The sequence below is a fragment of the Anser cygnoides genome, chromosome 10 (assembly GCF_040182565.1).
Source record: "Anser cygnoides isolate HZ-2024a breed goose chromosome 10, Taihu_goose_T2T_genome, whole genome shotgun sequence".
NCBI classification, from domain to species: domain Eukaryota; kingdom Metazoa; phylum Chordata; class Aves; order Anseriformes; family Anatidae; genus Anser; species Anser cygnoides.
Window position 1 is genome coordinate 17440561 of NC_089882.1, and position 15550 is coordinate 17456110.

Consider the following 15550-nt stretch of genomic DNA (forward strand, 5'->3'; position numbering starts at 1 on the left):
GACGAATGGTTTGCAATGTCACAACTGCACTGTTAGTGATGAACAAGGGCCTCTGTAGGCAGGGCAACACAAACCCGAGAGCTGGTCCATATTTAGGGGCACAGGTAAAGAGTCTCACTGCCAAAACACAGAATGGAGAAAAAAAAGGGGGTATATGTTTCCCTTCTGGCTTACAATTTGCTGTATTTTTAAAAATAAAACTAACAAAATAAAGAAGAGGCTAAATTTAGACTAAAATAGAGGAATGAGGAAAAGCTTATTACTTATCATCTCACTGAAACAAATGTTTCCTTATCCTAAGAAGCCTTATTCATTCCTGTTCCTGCTGCTAAACGCTTTTGACTTTCAGTGCTCCTCCTGTAGGAGCAAAAAGGAAATCGGTGCAAGCAATGCGTGCATAAACTGTCCCCAGTAACTCCGGTAGTGGGAATCATACAAAGTAAGGTTGTTCTGAATGGCTACGGGATAAGGAAGTGGACAAACGTTTCAGTCTGATGTATTTCAATGACTTTACCAGCAAAGATCTTTTTTTTTTTTTTTTTACCTAAAAGCTCTTCTTCCAACAGATGCCGTGTCTAGCACAATGTCTTTATCTCATCCTTTATCCACACAGAGGAAAGAGTGCCAGGCCCACTGCTTCCTACGAGCACAGGTCATTATTGTTAGTATCCACCACCCCTCATTCTGCCTTCCCACACAACGACGGGTTGACGTGATGCTCCAGGCGTCCGTTCTCCTTGAACATCAGCTCCTGCCACTTCCACCAGCACTGGCCCCACCTCGACACGGCGCCATCTCCAGTGCCCTGGGAGAAACGTGAGCGCTGGCACACAGCAGCTTCCCATTTCAGTCATAATCTAAATACTGGCTAAAATAAACAGGTTATGGCTTATATCGTCACTACTTCACATCCTGAATCGGTTCTTACTCTGGGGAAACTCCCACTGAATCAGACTTTGCCTCGAGTGAGGCGTTTGGGACAGGAGGAAAGGAGAGGTTTCAAACACCCAGCATCACTTGGGTGTACGCAAAGGAGGGAAAGTCCAGGGAAGTGATAATTTATTTTTATTTTTTTAGCTGAACAGGCTTGGCCCCACAGGGAAAGGACAAAATCTGGGGACCTTAAAGAGGACCTGCTACAGCAGTTGCAACACAGCAAAGTGGCCACCCTCACCCAGAACTGGAACGGATCAGTTGCAGAGATATTGTCGGCTTGTGTGGTCCTTGAGCTCCTGGCTGCCTTGCCTGGGTGAGGGTGTGTTGCAAGATGAGAGCCCTCATACAGGAAATCTGCTGGCAGCTCCCTGCCTAAGCACACAGAGTTTTATCTTCTTCTGCACAGGCTCCATTTCAGCACTGCAGAGCAAAATCAGCTCTGGCCTGTCAGGGCAAAAGCTGTCTCAACCAGCTACCCAACCAGGTAACTGAATGTGCCATCTCCTAAAACAAGGGCCTTCGCCAGCCCCAGATGAACAGAATACACACTGGGTTTTCCTTCTGTGCTTGTGGATCAAACAACCCACCTCAAGTCCCAAACATGAGAGTTACCTGCATGGTGTCTAGACTTACAAGTATGGAAAAATAAGGATACCCCCATCTCCCTACCAGCCAGGCTGCCTGGACAGAGAAGCAGATTCTGGCTCATGCTGGAAAAACAGAGCTCTGATGAGAAAAACTACCCCAAGCATCACTTTCAAGCCCAAATGCAGGTACTGAAGATATTTATTTGGTTATCGCTAACCACTCCTGTTCACTTAGTGTGAAATTTCTGTTGCAAGACACTCCTCTGAAGTGCCAAACGCTTTGTGAGCTGCCATGAAAGAGCTGTCATGCTTGCACTGCAGGAGACTAACAGTGTACAGAAACACTCACCGGTGTATCTCTTGGGAGTTCAGCATGATTTCAGCAGAAAGATGTTTCAAGCTCACCTCTCAATTGCACCAAGCGGCAAAGGAGGTCTGAATCCCAGTTCTGATGAAGGCCTGAATAGAAACCTCTGTCTGCTACTCCACAAGTGCTACAGCTGGTCACCACCCTGACATCCTTTAGGAGAAGGATTTGGAACTGGAAAAAATAAGCTACAATAATATTTGCCTTTCTAGGCCATGGTTGAAAAGCTTTATGGCAGGCAGACTAGGAGTTTTATGAGCTGTTATCTATTTTACTTGTGTGGAGATTTTACACAAAGGCAATATAACAAAACTGAACTGAAGGGATAAATGGAGTCATCACGACCGACACAACAGTTCAACTTGGTCACCTTACAGCTTGCTCCACAAGGTATTCTCCTGCTTTAACTATTTGTAAATCTCTTCTCATCCTCAGTTACAAGTTCCCCATCAGCATTTTCAGAACCACCCTGCCATCCCACTGAGTCCAGACTTTAAATGCCTTTGCTGATAGAGGTGGTTTCAAAGTGCATCTTTCTGATTTGGGTGGTAGGTCTCATCAGGAATGTAAGCATCCCAGAAAACCATGCATCCAAATTCCTTCCTTGCCCGCAATCTCCTCTCTTCTCTCCTCTCCACATAGCTTTATAGTTTGGGATCCTGTGTACCAATGAGACTGTCAATCCCAGCTCTCAAACTACGGAGAATAAATACCGTCTAGTATTTGCTGCACCAAAGAAGAACAGGGCGGCTTTTCAAGGCCGTGCCCAGCCATGATGCCGTGTTTTGCACAGCGCAGCTGCTCCATTGTGTAATTTAGAAATAAGTTCCCATAGCCCTAAAAACTATGAAAACATTTTGTTGGGTCACCTACGGAAGCTTCAACTGCATGCCATAAATGGGAGTGACTGCAATAGGTTAATCAAGTAATTCTATGGACCTTAATTTGCAGGATGTATTCTGCCCTGCAACTCTTTTATTCCTGTAACTGGCAGATGGCCCAGTTGCAGGTTTATGATTTAGATTTTTTTTTTTTCATTGCAATAAGCCATTATGTGAAATCGTAAAGCCTGCTGCATTGTTTTCAAGTCACTGAAATGATCCGCATGTCTCTACATGATCCTTTAAATACCAGGCTAAGGGAGTTAAAAACAAACAGTATTCCCCTGGAATACGTTGGTGCCTTCAAAACAATTTCTTACCTGGAAAAAAACGGCTGCAATTTCCAGGAGATCTACAAGATGATCAAGTAATCAGGCGAGCGGTACCCAGAACTGTCCTCTTCAGAACACATTCCCTTTTGGATGAACTAATTTTTTTGAGCCATTTTAGATAGTTTGAAATAAAGATTGAGTACATTTTGAACTGTAATGTTACTTCAGGTAAGAAACACTGGATGCTTTGTTCTGTAAGTACCAAAACAAGATGCTTTGCTGATTTCTGATTCTCTGAGGGAAGAAAAAGGGAGTGATGGGAGTGAAAGCAAGTATTCTGGGGAGAAGATGCAGGAGAACCACTGTGCCCAGCTCCTGCTGCAGCCATGACCAACTTCAGCAGGATTACTGTCAGGTGCTGACCTCCATAATCACAGTGAGGAGTGCTCCCCTCTGCAGCTGCTTTGTCTGATTCTAGCAGGACTAACCGGTGAAAGACAGGATTCTGGAAGAGCTGGCATTTTCCAGAACCTGAACCTTGAGGATATTACTTGCCTAGAAAACCTAGGACTCAGGACAAGGACAAACACATTCTACTCTCAGACCTGCTTGCTGGCTTAGGCAGAACCTGGAGAAGGTAGCTTTACCTCTTGGAGGCTTCTTGTCCCCCTTTTCCCCTTTCTCCATCACCACTGCCCTACACCTGGCTCCTCAGATTAGGCACTAGGCTTTGCAGAGCAGGACGAGTCTCCCACCATGGTGTTGCCAGCATCGAGCTCTGCATGTGGCCTGTGAACATGTGTTTCTTATTTTCCCTATATTGTTAAACCTTGGTGGCCACCCAAGACTTTCAGGCGACCACCTGACACAGCCCATCGACCAACTGTGAGAGCACGACGAATTTTGGAGAAGCATGGCCGGGGGGGACCAGGGCTGCAACCGAGCTCCTTCTCTTCCTTTGACGCTGCCCCATAACAGACAACACAGCATTTTATTCATTCCCTAGGACTTACACTCAGCAGCCTCTTCATTGTAGCACGATGCGCTATTAAGTACAGATAATGGTGAATGCCACTGCAGGCAGCAAACAAACGGCTATTTGGAGCTACGCTCAGCTGCTAAATAGGCCCTTATGAGGCCAGTGCCACCGGGCCCAGGACGCGGATGCCCAATTAGCTCCATCACGGGCTGGAGAGCTGGCCCACAGCCCGTGGTGGAGGGAGACGGATCTTTCGTCAGCGCACAGAGGAGGTTTTGATCTCCTCTGCGATGCAGATGACATACCCCCATGAATCCATCCCGGCTAACAAAGCGTGCGTTTCAGCTGCAGCACTAATGAAGCCCCATTTCCCGCTTGTTTGCAGCCTGTGCTCCTGTGCCCTTAACAGAACCGCCTGAGTCCCTCCCTCCCGGCCACGAGCAGTCCTTCACTTCACTTCTGTCCTCCGCTAGGAACACCCCGCTTCTCCCCCTTGGTAGCCCTCCAGCGGGACAGATGCAGGGCGGCCTTGCACTCCTGCTGCTGCCGGCCAGCACCAAGCTGGGGGTTCTGCCACGAGGAGCACTCGGGCCGGTCTCACGCAGCAGTGGCGGCGTGCTCAGCGTCCCCATCCCTGGGGTCCCACCCAGCTGTCTAAGGCGGTGACGTCTCCTAGAGCACAAACAGCCCTTTCCAGAGGTCAGAGCTTGATTCACAGGCTCTTGTGAAGGCCGATTCAGCTGGGGTTCATTCATACATTTGCTTAGCCGCAGGCACCGAGGCTGCGCTCCACACGCACCCCGCGGCTGCTAAGGGGACATTACCGCTCCATGGGACAACGGGACGGACTCCCCGGCTCGCTCTGATGTGTAGGGCCAAGCAAGCACCCCACCAGAGAGCAGAGGCTTCAGTCACCTCATTCCAAACACCCAGGACCTGGGGAGAGCCTCCCCATCATGCACGCACCTGAGGTGGAAACCAGACCCTTCCAGGCAGCCTGCAAACCAAAATAACACCACGGACCCTACACTTCTTACACTGCTTGCTTTTTCTCTCCTCTGATGTCAACTCCTGGTGCAATCCCAGAAATAACATGGACAAATTCTTGGCTTGCTATTTTTGGCAGCTCCTCCCACCAAGGAAAGAGGGAGATTACACTGCAGGCTATTCAGGCAAGCTGGCACGCCAGCCACAAACACGCTTTCTAGCCCATACGGCTCTAATGATAAATCCTGGCCAAGCTGAACAGACAGTTTCAACTTCAGAGCGTGCTTGGAACGGCCGGCACTGTGCTAGACAACCCGCCTACGCATTTAGAACATGCTATTTATTTATTAAGCATATTTAATGAGTAGGAATAGAGCTGCATGGGGGCACTGTGACCGAGGGTGGCCGGTGCAGGACGAGAGGCTCCTAGTGTGTTATACATGCTCCACCTGGCCCTGCCACCTGCACGGCACTGATACACAGCTGGGTGACCACTCATCAGCACCCAATTAGCAAGAGGCAGCTGTCCATCGGCAGAGGAATCAAATGAGGCTGCTTATGGACACCAAGCCACAAAGGAGCCTCCTGTGTCCAACCTGGCGTGTCCCAAAGCAGCAAAACTCAAAAATAAAAACGTGCAGCGTTTCCTCGGGTTCCAACAGGAGCTGCACACTGTGCACGGTGTCTAACAGTGCCTAGGCCCTGAAATGCATCTCTGTGTTGTGGTAGGTGGTAAATGAAAGAGTATTTTCTTACTCTGGGTTTCCATGGCTTTTGCGACACCGTGGCACCGCTTCTAAGAGTTTGTCTCCAGTGATAACAATATCATCCCTGGATTTGTCTGTATGCAGTGCCCACACATGACAGCAAATGGAATGCAATTGAGAAACACACCAAACAAGGCTGGTTTGAAGAAAAACAGCAGATTGTTTTTGAAATTACAAATACTTAAACAGCCAAAAGCCTGAAACAACCTCAGGTTTGAGACAGCCCTTGCTTGAGAGCCAGCCTGGGCTTTGACCTACCAGGGAGGGGACCTGTCATTTAAAGACTGCCCCCATTTTAAGACAGGGTGAGAAGTGGTACATTTGAGCTCACTGGCTCAAAAAAACTGTAAATTTCAGCTTTTACGTTCCCTGGGACTCTGTGTCACAAGCGGACGGGTTGGAAGATTTTTATGGAAAGCGTACGGAATCTTTCATGCTCATGTGTAATAGGTGGGTTGCACCCAAACAAAACTTGCCAGGCCTAAAGATGAAATATTGAATTATCCCTTTCAGGGCAGCAAACCTACAATTTGGTCCCAAAGGTCCACCTCTCTCCCAGAAGAAACTTGTTTAGACAACAAAATTAAGCTTAAACTAGGCCAGTTTAGAGCCTACTCCAGTTTCACAGTTTTACAAATACCTGCCCTGTTCAAGCCCAAGAGTTTAATTCACCTGATTACAAAGATTCAAGCCAGACATAACTCATTTGGATCTGGAAACAAGCAAGAACTTCGCCAAAGAGGGGGCTGGCCAACTTGCAGCTTTGATTCAGAGCCACATCTCATTGTAGCTGGCATTATAGCCAGGATTAACTGCATAACACCTCAAATCCTTGTACACACCAATGAATCCATAACTCTGGACGCACAAGTCCTAATAGCACCATGGAAAGTAATTTGGGAAGGCTGACATCCTGAGCCAAACACAAACTAGATACATGCAGGAGCAGTATCTCTGTGAGCTTCCGCGTCCTGCTGTGGAGCCGAGTTGCCATTTGGGTCCCAGCATCATGGACTACAGCCAAAAAACCTTACTGCTACATAAAAAGCAAGCAGAAGATGTATGCATGTCTTTTTCCATGACTTATTTCCCAGTCCTGTCCTACAGAGCTCATGCGTTCGGCCACACAGCTGACTGTGCTGCGGATGAAAGAGCAACTCCGTGCTGGAGCCCAGTGAGTCCACAGAAGGAAGATGTACGCATTGTGAAACCTTGTAAAACAAGTGCTGGGGTGTTCTGGAGAACCGGATGGGAAGGGAATCTGCAGGAGATGGCAGCAGCTGGCTCATGGGCTATTAAACCGGAAAAACTTCTGTTTCTGATGAAAAGCAAACTCCAGCTCTTTGCCTTCACCAGCAGCCACCGCACCACCAAAACCCAACACCACGCTTCAGCTAAAGCCAAGACAAGGGAGCGCCTACACTCCATCGAGAAGTAGGTTACAGAGACTCAAAGTGTGCCCACCAGGCTCGAGAGGACCCTGACTGTACTGCACCGGTGTTCCTTGGGGCACAGCCAGTGGAGAAGCCCCACGACGTCAGGGAATGGTGGAAAATTCTGCCAGGCAGGATGGAGCGCCCCACAAGGCTGCCGGCTTGACGATACTGCTATGAAGAAAGCCCAGATGTCTGCATGTGTTCTTGGGCCAGAAAATCCCAGCACAGCCCTCCCAGCTAGATCTTCAAATACATGAATTCTCAGCCTCGTGAGCGGTTTTGAAGATTCTGGATCCCAACAACTAACTGGACTGCCAGCAAGTAATTCTCGTTGCTTTGCAGAACACATTAAGTTGCCCAAACAGGACTACAACTCTGTACAGCAGCTATAATCCTACCGAATGTTGCAAACGGATTCCTGCGAAGGAAGGCTGCATGGACTTCCATTTTAGTCCCCTATTGCAAATGCCCATAGTGTTCCTGAATTTTCTGAGCTGCAAGTTTTCACACTACTTTCTCTGCCAGTGTTGGCTTTCGTTATTTCTTTTAAATATAAACTTGGAGCAAAACCTCTTCAGATGTTTTAAGTTACAAATGTGTGGAAAAAATACAATTTTCTACATTAAAAAGAAAGTTCTGTGTGTGAGTGAGAGAGAGATGCACAGAAGGAAAGGAGCAGGGAATAGCTCAAAAATGGCAAACCTTTGAAACCTGAAACTTGGCATAGGAACAGTTCCTGACAAAGCGTATGCTCTGCTAAGTTTAGAAGAAATTGTGGTTGTAAAATAAAGCTACGAACAGTTGAGAGTGCCCCATAGCGCACAGACAGGAGAGGATACTGTTTGGATTTAGCTGCTTCATTAACCCCCACAGGCTGCATGCGTGTGCTGGAGGACTGGTCTTTTCATCTCAAGCAGTAATTGCAAATACAAGGACTAAAACCAAAGCTCCTGTAGCCTGAGATTATAAAAAAAAAAAAGGGGGGGGGGGGGGCACCCATGTATATCCTTCCACTGCATACCAAGACATCTGAGCTATTTAGGGTGTACTAAACCAGGAAGGCAAACCCTTGAGTTTAGGTCAATGAAGTGCTAATCACTAATTACGGCTTCTGCACCAACAAATAAATCTAACTGGACCTCCCCACCGCAGCCATGTTCCTTCTGCTTTTAATCCTCCCTGCTTCGTTTTGTCATGAGGGGAGGCAGGGGAGAGGCAATGTCAGGGCGGGCAGAGCACAGATGGCTGCCCCGAGAGCCCCTCCCGGGGCAGGGATAACGCCCCTGTGCCACGCAGGGCGAGTGCCATCGGACACAAGCCCTGGCACACCCCGGGGAAGAAGCCCTGCAGCAGGGAGCGGCAGCTAGGTTAGACACCTTGATCTGCGTCAGGCCACGGCTGGGATCATTTCAAGCTTCACCTGCAGGTACCGTGAGCACCACACACCACAGAGTGATTTTTCTGTTCACATTCATGCCAAAAACAGCTGGAGGAGTTTGGTGCTGTTCGGTGCCCCAGCCACAGCCCCCTGCCACCTACGTGCACAGAAAAACAGGCTGGGCAGGCACGGCTGGGTGAAACCCAGAGCCACGCACAGGGCACGGTGGGAGAGGGTCAGCAATGCTGTAAACGATTGCAGCGAGGAGGAGAAATGGCTGGGCAAGGGACGGGTGGTGAGAAGAAGACTGGGACTTGGACAACCTGGACAGACATGGATGCTCCTCCCTGTGCTCAGGTGTCCACCACATAGCGTGCTTTAGCAGATGCTTGCCGTATTAATGCAGAACCAAGGTGAGCAAGACCAACCTCATTTCCAGGAACTGCCACTTAGAAGTCCTCCAGGAGCCGACAGAGAGAACATCCAACCGAGGAGTATGCCCGCTTTGCTATGCAGTCCTGGTGCATGCAACGTGCTCTGTTGTTTTGTTTTTTTTTTTGTTTCAATGCACATCACCTTTGGAGCTGATTCACAGATGGCCAACATGTTCCCACATATAACCACACTGCTCTGACCCACGCACATTTTGCTCCTGGAGACATCCCCTCCCGTAATGTCACAGCTCTGCATCCCTCAGTTCTCTTGCCTTGAGCACTCAGGCACTGTCACCACGTCCCTTTGTTCTGCCAGCTCAACCCGGAGCGACACACGGCCACGCTGAGCGCCACTAGGAAAACTAGCGGCGGTGAGGCAGGTACCGAGGCCACTTCGTGCCTTTGTGCCCCATTAACCACTACGTTGGTCTCCAGGCAGCTGACACTGAGACTGTGCTTAATAGGCAGTGCTACTCTCAGCATTTCACCCTCCAACTTCTCTCATCACCCTCAAACCAACAGCTACTGCGTGCTAAGACAGACAGACACCATCAGCCTGCGCACAAGGCTGTGAAAACTGGGCAGCTGCCTTCTGAGGTGCCTGTTGACCAGCTAATAGCTCCCCAGTGCCTCTCACAGCACCATCCCGAGGAAAGCATGAAGGAAAAAAAACCACAGTTATTCCTATTATAGTTATTCCTAGTAGGATGAAGTGCAAGTACACAGAGCAAAAAGACCTTCTCTTACTGCAGAGAGACGCAGCGCTGCAGGTGCAATGCAGCACCAGCAAGCTGGCAGCAGCACAGGGAAGCCAGCACAACTCCCTCCAGGTAAGAGGTGTAGGGGTCTTAGCCAGCAGTTGCTGGGGTTTTTGCCAGTCTTTACCTCGAGGCACAATGGACCAGGGAAAGAAGAAACAGTAGCAAGAAAAGAAATCAGATCGAACAGCTGGAATGACTGGAACAGAAGTGTTTCGACCCAGCCCCTCTGGGAAATGGGTTTCTATTGCAGCTTTGCTTGAACATGACAGCTAGGCAGTACTTCAGGCTTGGCCCCAGGGATGCCGGCAGCGTGCAGCCCTTTGCAGGACCAGGTCTGGTGTCAGAGAGTTTGAAACAGCACAGCAGAGATGCACCCATCCTAGTCGGGCAGCGCTCCAGCTGCCTTAGCCCCACACAGCACATCTCCGTAAGTACAAAGTACAAAGCTGAGGCTGGAAACAAAGAACCAGAGAAGCGACGCTGAAGTTTTGATCCAACTGAGCACTTCTCAGTGACTGTGCACATGACCCAGACTCGAACCATCCTGGCTTCCTCAGCCCCAAACGGCAGCAGCCCTTGGGAGCCCTGCGGACATGGGTCCTACCTGAAGGCCAGGAACAGCAGCAGCTCCACGGCATTTTTGTGTTCATCTGATGCACGCTGTGGCTGAACAGCAGCACCTCCCAGGGCTCCAAGAACTTTCCCCAGATGTAACCCAGAAGACTTCACTTGACAACCAGGACCGGCTGGAAGGAGCCTCCCGCCCTGACATTTCCACCAGAAGGCTCAATTTGTGTACTTCGTGAGATGAGCTCTCTGTTTGCCCACCTTTAAAAGCTGGGCTAAAACAACCAAAATCAATTTCATTTGGGAAACTCTGTCTGGACACACAAACACAGAGACGAATACACAAGCCAAAGCTCAGAGTGCCCCTGTAAACACCACATTTCCTTCTTCACATGTACATGCAAAAAAAACTTGGATGGTTTTGAACAGCCTGTGTTCAGAGAGACCTTTCATTTTAGTTATCCTGGGTCAAAGCAAACAACATCACATGGTACCCCAAGGTGGTTTCTTTTGGCTCTTTACACTCGGAAAACACTGAGCACATTTTCATAGATCCAAGTAATGTCCATACAGAAGCTGGCAATGCTTCGTATTAGTTCCATCATCCTCCGGGCTGCAAGGATGAAAAATAACAAACCTCAGGCACTGGGCAATGACCTGAACTTTGATCTGAAGCAATCCTGTTCAGAGGGTTGGAAAAAAAGTACATATATACAAGCTATTTTTGCATTTGTCATTTTCCAGCATCTCTCTCTCCTTCTTCCTGTTCTGGGGAGAGGCCAGAGTAGAAAAGACAAAATCCCAAGAGAACTACCATAAAGTATTTGAAGACAGCTTATTTGGAAGGGAAGTTGGGGACACAGCACCTGAAAGCCTGCTCTGATGAGATTTCTAGCTTAATTTTGCCAAATTTAGGACATTTGCATATTGGAAATATTTACAGGCATCCAAATCAGAGCTCAATGAATACAAAGCTCACATCATGAAACCTGAAGCACGAGTTGAACACACTGACCTTACACAGCAGGTGACCAGGCCTCAAGTGCTAGAATAGGAGGATTTGGGGAACTCTTTGGTTTATCAAAGAAACCAGGGACAAGGACCTTTTCACACGTTGCATTATCTACCTACAAAAACCACTGCACCAAGGCATTAGAGACTCAAACACCCAACTTAGATACGGGTATGGATAATGGGAATATACACTTAGGAACAACGGGTGCAGAATACTGGTGCTCCAGGGCTGAACCCAGGAGGTGCCAGCACAGAAATGTCTCCTTTGAAGATGGCACAGACAACTACCTCCCAGCACACAGACTCCACAGCAATAAGCTCACATCAGAGCTAAAATGCCAAAGAGGATTAGAGAGACTTTGGTAACACTTAAGATTTGCCTGTGTGGTGAAGGGATATGAAAAACAGATGCTTCTGCTGGTGCTTTCAATTCCACATCAATGATCTGCCAAGTGTGGTTCCTGATCATGAGCTGAGCGGGGCAGAAGCAGGCAGGTGTAGGACTGCATGACCATAAATAGATTAAAATAGAATATACAAAATTAACTTGTATCCAAAGCAAGTTTAAGCCCAGATGCCGTTCCAGTGGGAATCTGTGTCACTGGGTGATTTTGCAAATGATTCTTTTGATTCTGCTAAATGGAAGAAAGTCAACTGACCACTGGCAGGCTTGAAATAACCAATGCAGTCTTGAAGCATGGATGAATTTCAGGAGTGCTGCAGAAAGCTGGGACCACACAATGCTTATCCTCTCCCACCAAGGACCAAACTCGCCTGGCTCTTCTCCAGCTGTAACAAGAGTAATGTCCCTGGAATAATACCAAAGAGACAACGGCAGCCTGGATTCACACCATTTCAGCCAACACGCATTTCTGTCAGGGGATCAGTATCTCAAACTCACACCCCATTTATCAGCCCCTCCTCTCCCATGGGAGCTATTTTGTGGGTGAAGCAGAGGAATTCACTCCAGGTCTCTTGCTCTTCCCTGCTTCCCATCAGCAGAGTCCTTTTAAAGAGAAAAAAAAAAAAAGCAATGACTGGTGATGGGTGCACAAGCATTTCTCCCAGCACAGCTCTGCTGGTCAGGGTCACAAAGAGGTGTGATCCTCACCAATGGAGCTGCCTTGGCAGCAATCCCATGTGCAGATATGGTTCTACCAGCAAAACTTTTTTTTTTTTTAAACACAATGATAACATGTTGTGCCACATGTCTGTGCCTGTACTCAGGTGTATTCTTTCCTATACATTTTGAGAGTACAAAGCAGGGCTGTGTCCAGATGAGGAAGCATTTGGTGGGTGTAACAGCCTCTGTTGCCTTATTCTGGGCAGGCATCCCCCATGTAACCAAGGCCTTGGAGTTTTGGAATACATGAACATGACATTTATCCCTTGAAATATCTCAAAACTGCTTACTGAGCAGATATGAGGAAGAGAGGTGAAAGCACAATTTTTGGAGGTCTAGTCCAAAAAATAACACAAAATTAAAAGCAACTGTATTTTCTGGTTGTGTTAGCATCAAGAAAAAGCATGCAGCAGGTCTTACTGGTGGGGGTATGGTGGATGGGTGGAGATGGAAAGAAAGCAGACAAAGAGAGAAATAAACACAGCTGAAAGAAACTCTAGTTTTTTGATCAAGGGAGGACATTCATGGAGCATGGCAGGCGATATTTGCCCAGCTGAACACACAGCAGTACCAGTCAGTGCAACCCACAACCGCAACATGAGAGAAAGCTGCTGGAAGCAGCAGTCCATAAAAGGGACATAAATAATTAGAGCTCTTCTGAACAAGATCAAGTTTTAGCTGCTGCCTCTCTTCCTCTCTTTAACAGAGAAGGAAGATGGCTCAAAACGATCCAGTGGGAACTTTTGTCCTGGTAAATCTCCAAGTGAGGTAGAAGATTCGGAAAGAATCAGAGCCCAACTCATCACCACAAGCTTTGCTGTTCATTGAACATGAGCTGAGGCATGACCTCAGCGAGCGCTGGAAGATGAGCTTGGTGCATCCTCAAAGCAGCTTTCCTGACAGAAACGTGGTTGTTGACACCTTGAATTGCTTTAAGATGCTGCTGCGATTTTCAGGTCCTGCCTCACACTGTGATGGGGCCCCTGGAGCACTGAACCATGGTATTTCACCAGCAGTGCTGTACCTTCCACTTCTCACAGAAGGGGAAGAAGAAACCGCACATAGGGACTAAAAGTTTTATTATTATTATTGTTATTAATGTATTTATTTTTAAATGTTTCAAGGCAATTTAAACATCCCTCCAGTTGGTGCTGCCATATGAGCAGTTGATTTGGGATCAGGTCGTAGGCAGCTGGAATGTATCATCAGTTTTGAGTACCACGGACATGCTTGGATGTTTGCCTTCGCATCATTTTCCTAGCACAAACAGCCTTGCCTTCCACAATGTAAATGAAAACACTACATGGCAAAGTCAGAAACCCAATGTAAAGTCGAGATCATGATATTAGGATTTTTATTTTGTGTTTTAATGGGAAAACTCCTCAAAGCACCTAACTGATCATAGTCTCTCTATCCCCCAGAAACAACCTTGTTCTTATAAATCCTTACTTCTGGTAAGGAAATATCCAGGAAAAATAAAAAATATGGGTACTCAGCACCTGGACCTTCATCATCCATTTTCAAGCCTCCACGCTCCTTCAGAAGACAGCACTGATATGACCAACAGCAAGAACAGGTATTATAACATAAGAAAATCCCCACGGTTCCCCTCCAGCATGAAGACATCCGTCAGAAGGAAAGCTATTTTTGATCTGACAAGCAGTCAGGAGTAGAGCAGGACTGTTACATAAAGCGTCAGTGGGAGTAAACAGGAACGTTACTTATGGCCAGAAACGCTCCATCTCAGAGGACCTTCACTGTATCACACAGACTCTGGGATTCCTCAGAGAGATGAAATACATAGACCAGCTCCTTGGCAAGTATTCAAGACTCCATACCACATACCTGCCCTTCCTCCTGCACATATTTTCTGTTGAGGAGTGCTTCTGCCAGGGCTGTCTCCTTCCATGGAATTTGTGCTTAGCACACGAGAGTCTTCTCTGTCTGTAGCCAAAGGATGGACTGGCAGACATGTCTCTACTTACCAAGGAGCTCTTGGTAATAAAGATTTCTCCACTTGAGTAAATTGGCCTACTGCAATGTCACACAACCATCATGGCTGTATTCTCCTTTGGGAGCACCTTGTAACCATTTGGCATTTTTCTAACGGAACAGTGTAAGGATAAATGACCACTAGTGCTAGAGCTACGATAGGTGAAGTCTGCTTGGGCTCCCTCAGAAGCTGCGGCCTCGTCCGGCCTGACTGCAAAAGGCTCACCAAACTGCTCCAACTGCCGTCATTTTAACTCTCACCCCACAGTCGTGTACTAAATTGCACCAAGCTCTTGAGCAAGGCCCCCATCACTCCTTCATCCCCTTCCTTCTGCCTCGGCCTTGCACGAGCTCCCCTCTCCCCGTGGGACAGGTGCACACCTCCAAGCCCTCACAGCAGAGCCCTGTGGGTGAGCGGAGCAGGGAGGAGGTCAGTCACCAGCACAAGAGCTAGCCACGTGTCTAGAAGCATTCGTGAGCAGCTATCGAGCCCTCAAAGGCCAGACCTCAAAAGCCAGCTTCACTTCAGCCAGGCAGATGCAGGTCTTGAGGACCTTCACTAAGGTTACTCAAGGTACATCCTTTTGCCTCCAGCACGATCAAACACATATCTGGCCTATCGTCTGCAGTGCAAACACCACCCACGCGCTTCCAGCACTGACAAATATATTCTTCCATCATTGCTCAATCACTATTTGCTCAGTTTAACTCTGTATTATAATAGCATTTAAAGACAGAGCCAGCCTTCAAAAGCAGATGAATCTGAAATTAACAACAGAGGCATTTTCAGCTCTGAGGTCTGGATGAGAGCACAAAATAACTGAACTTTGTTCCTGTGGCTTATTACATCATCCAGCCCCTCTTTGACTGAAAATATTTCTATTCCTCATTCCAGTCCATCTGTTCTTCAGAAAACTCCCTCTCACTATTTACTTGAGAAACAACTAACTAGAGGCAAAGGCGTTTTTCTTCTGAAGAAAGTATGTTCATAATTAAGCAAAAAGCATTGCATGTTTATTCTTGCTAATGTGTGCACATACACGTGTGCGTGTCTGCCTATTTTTAGTTA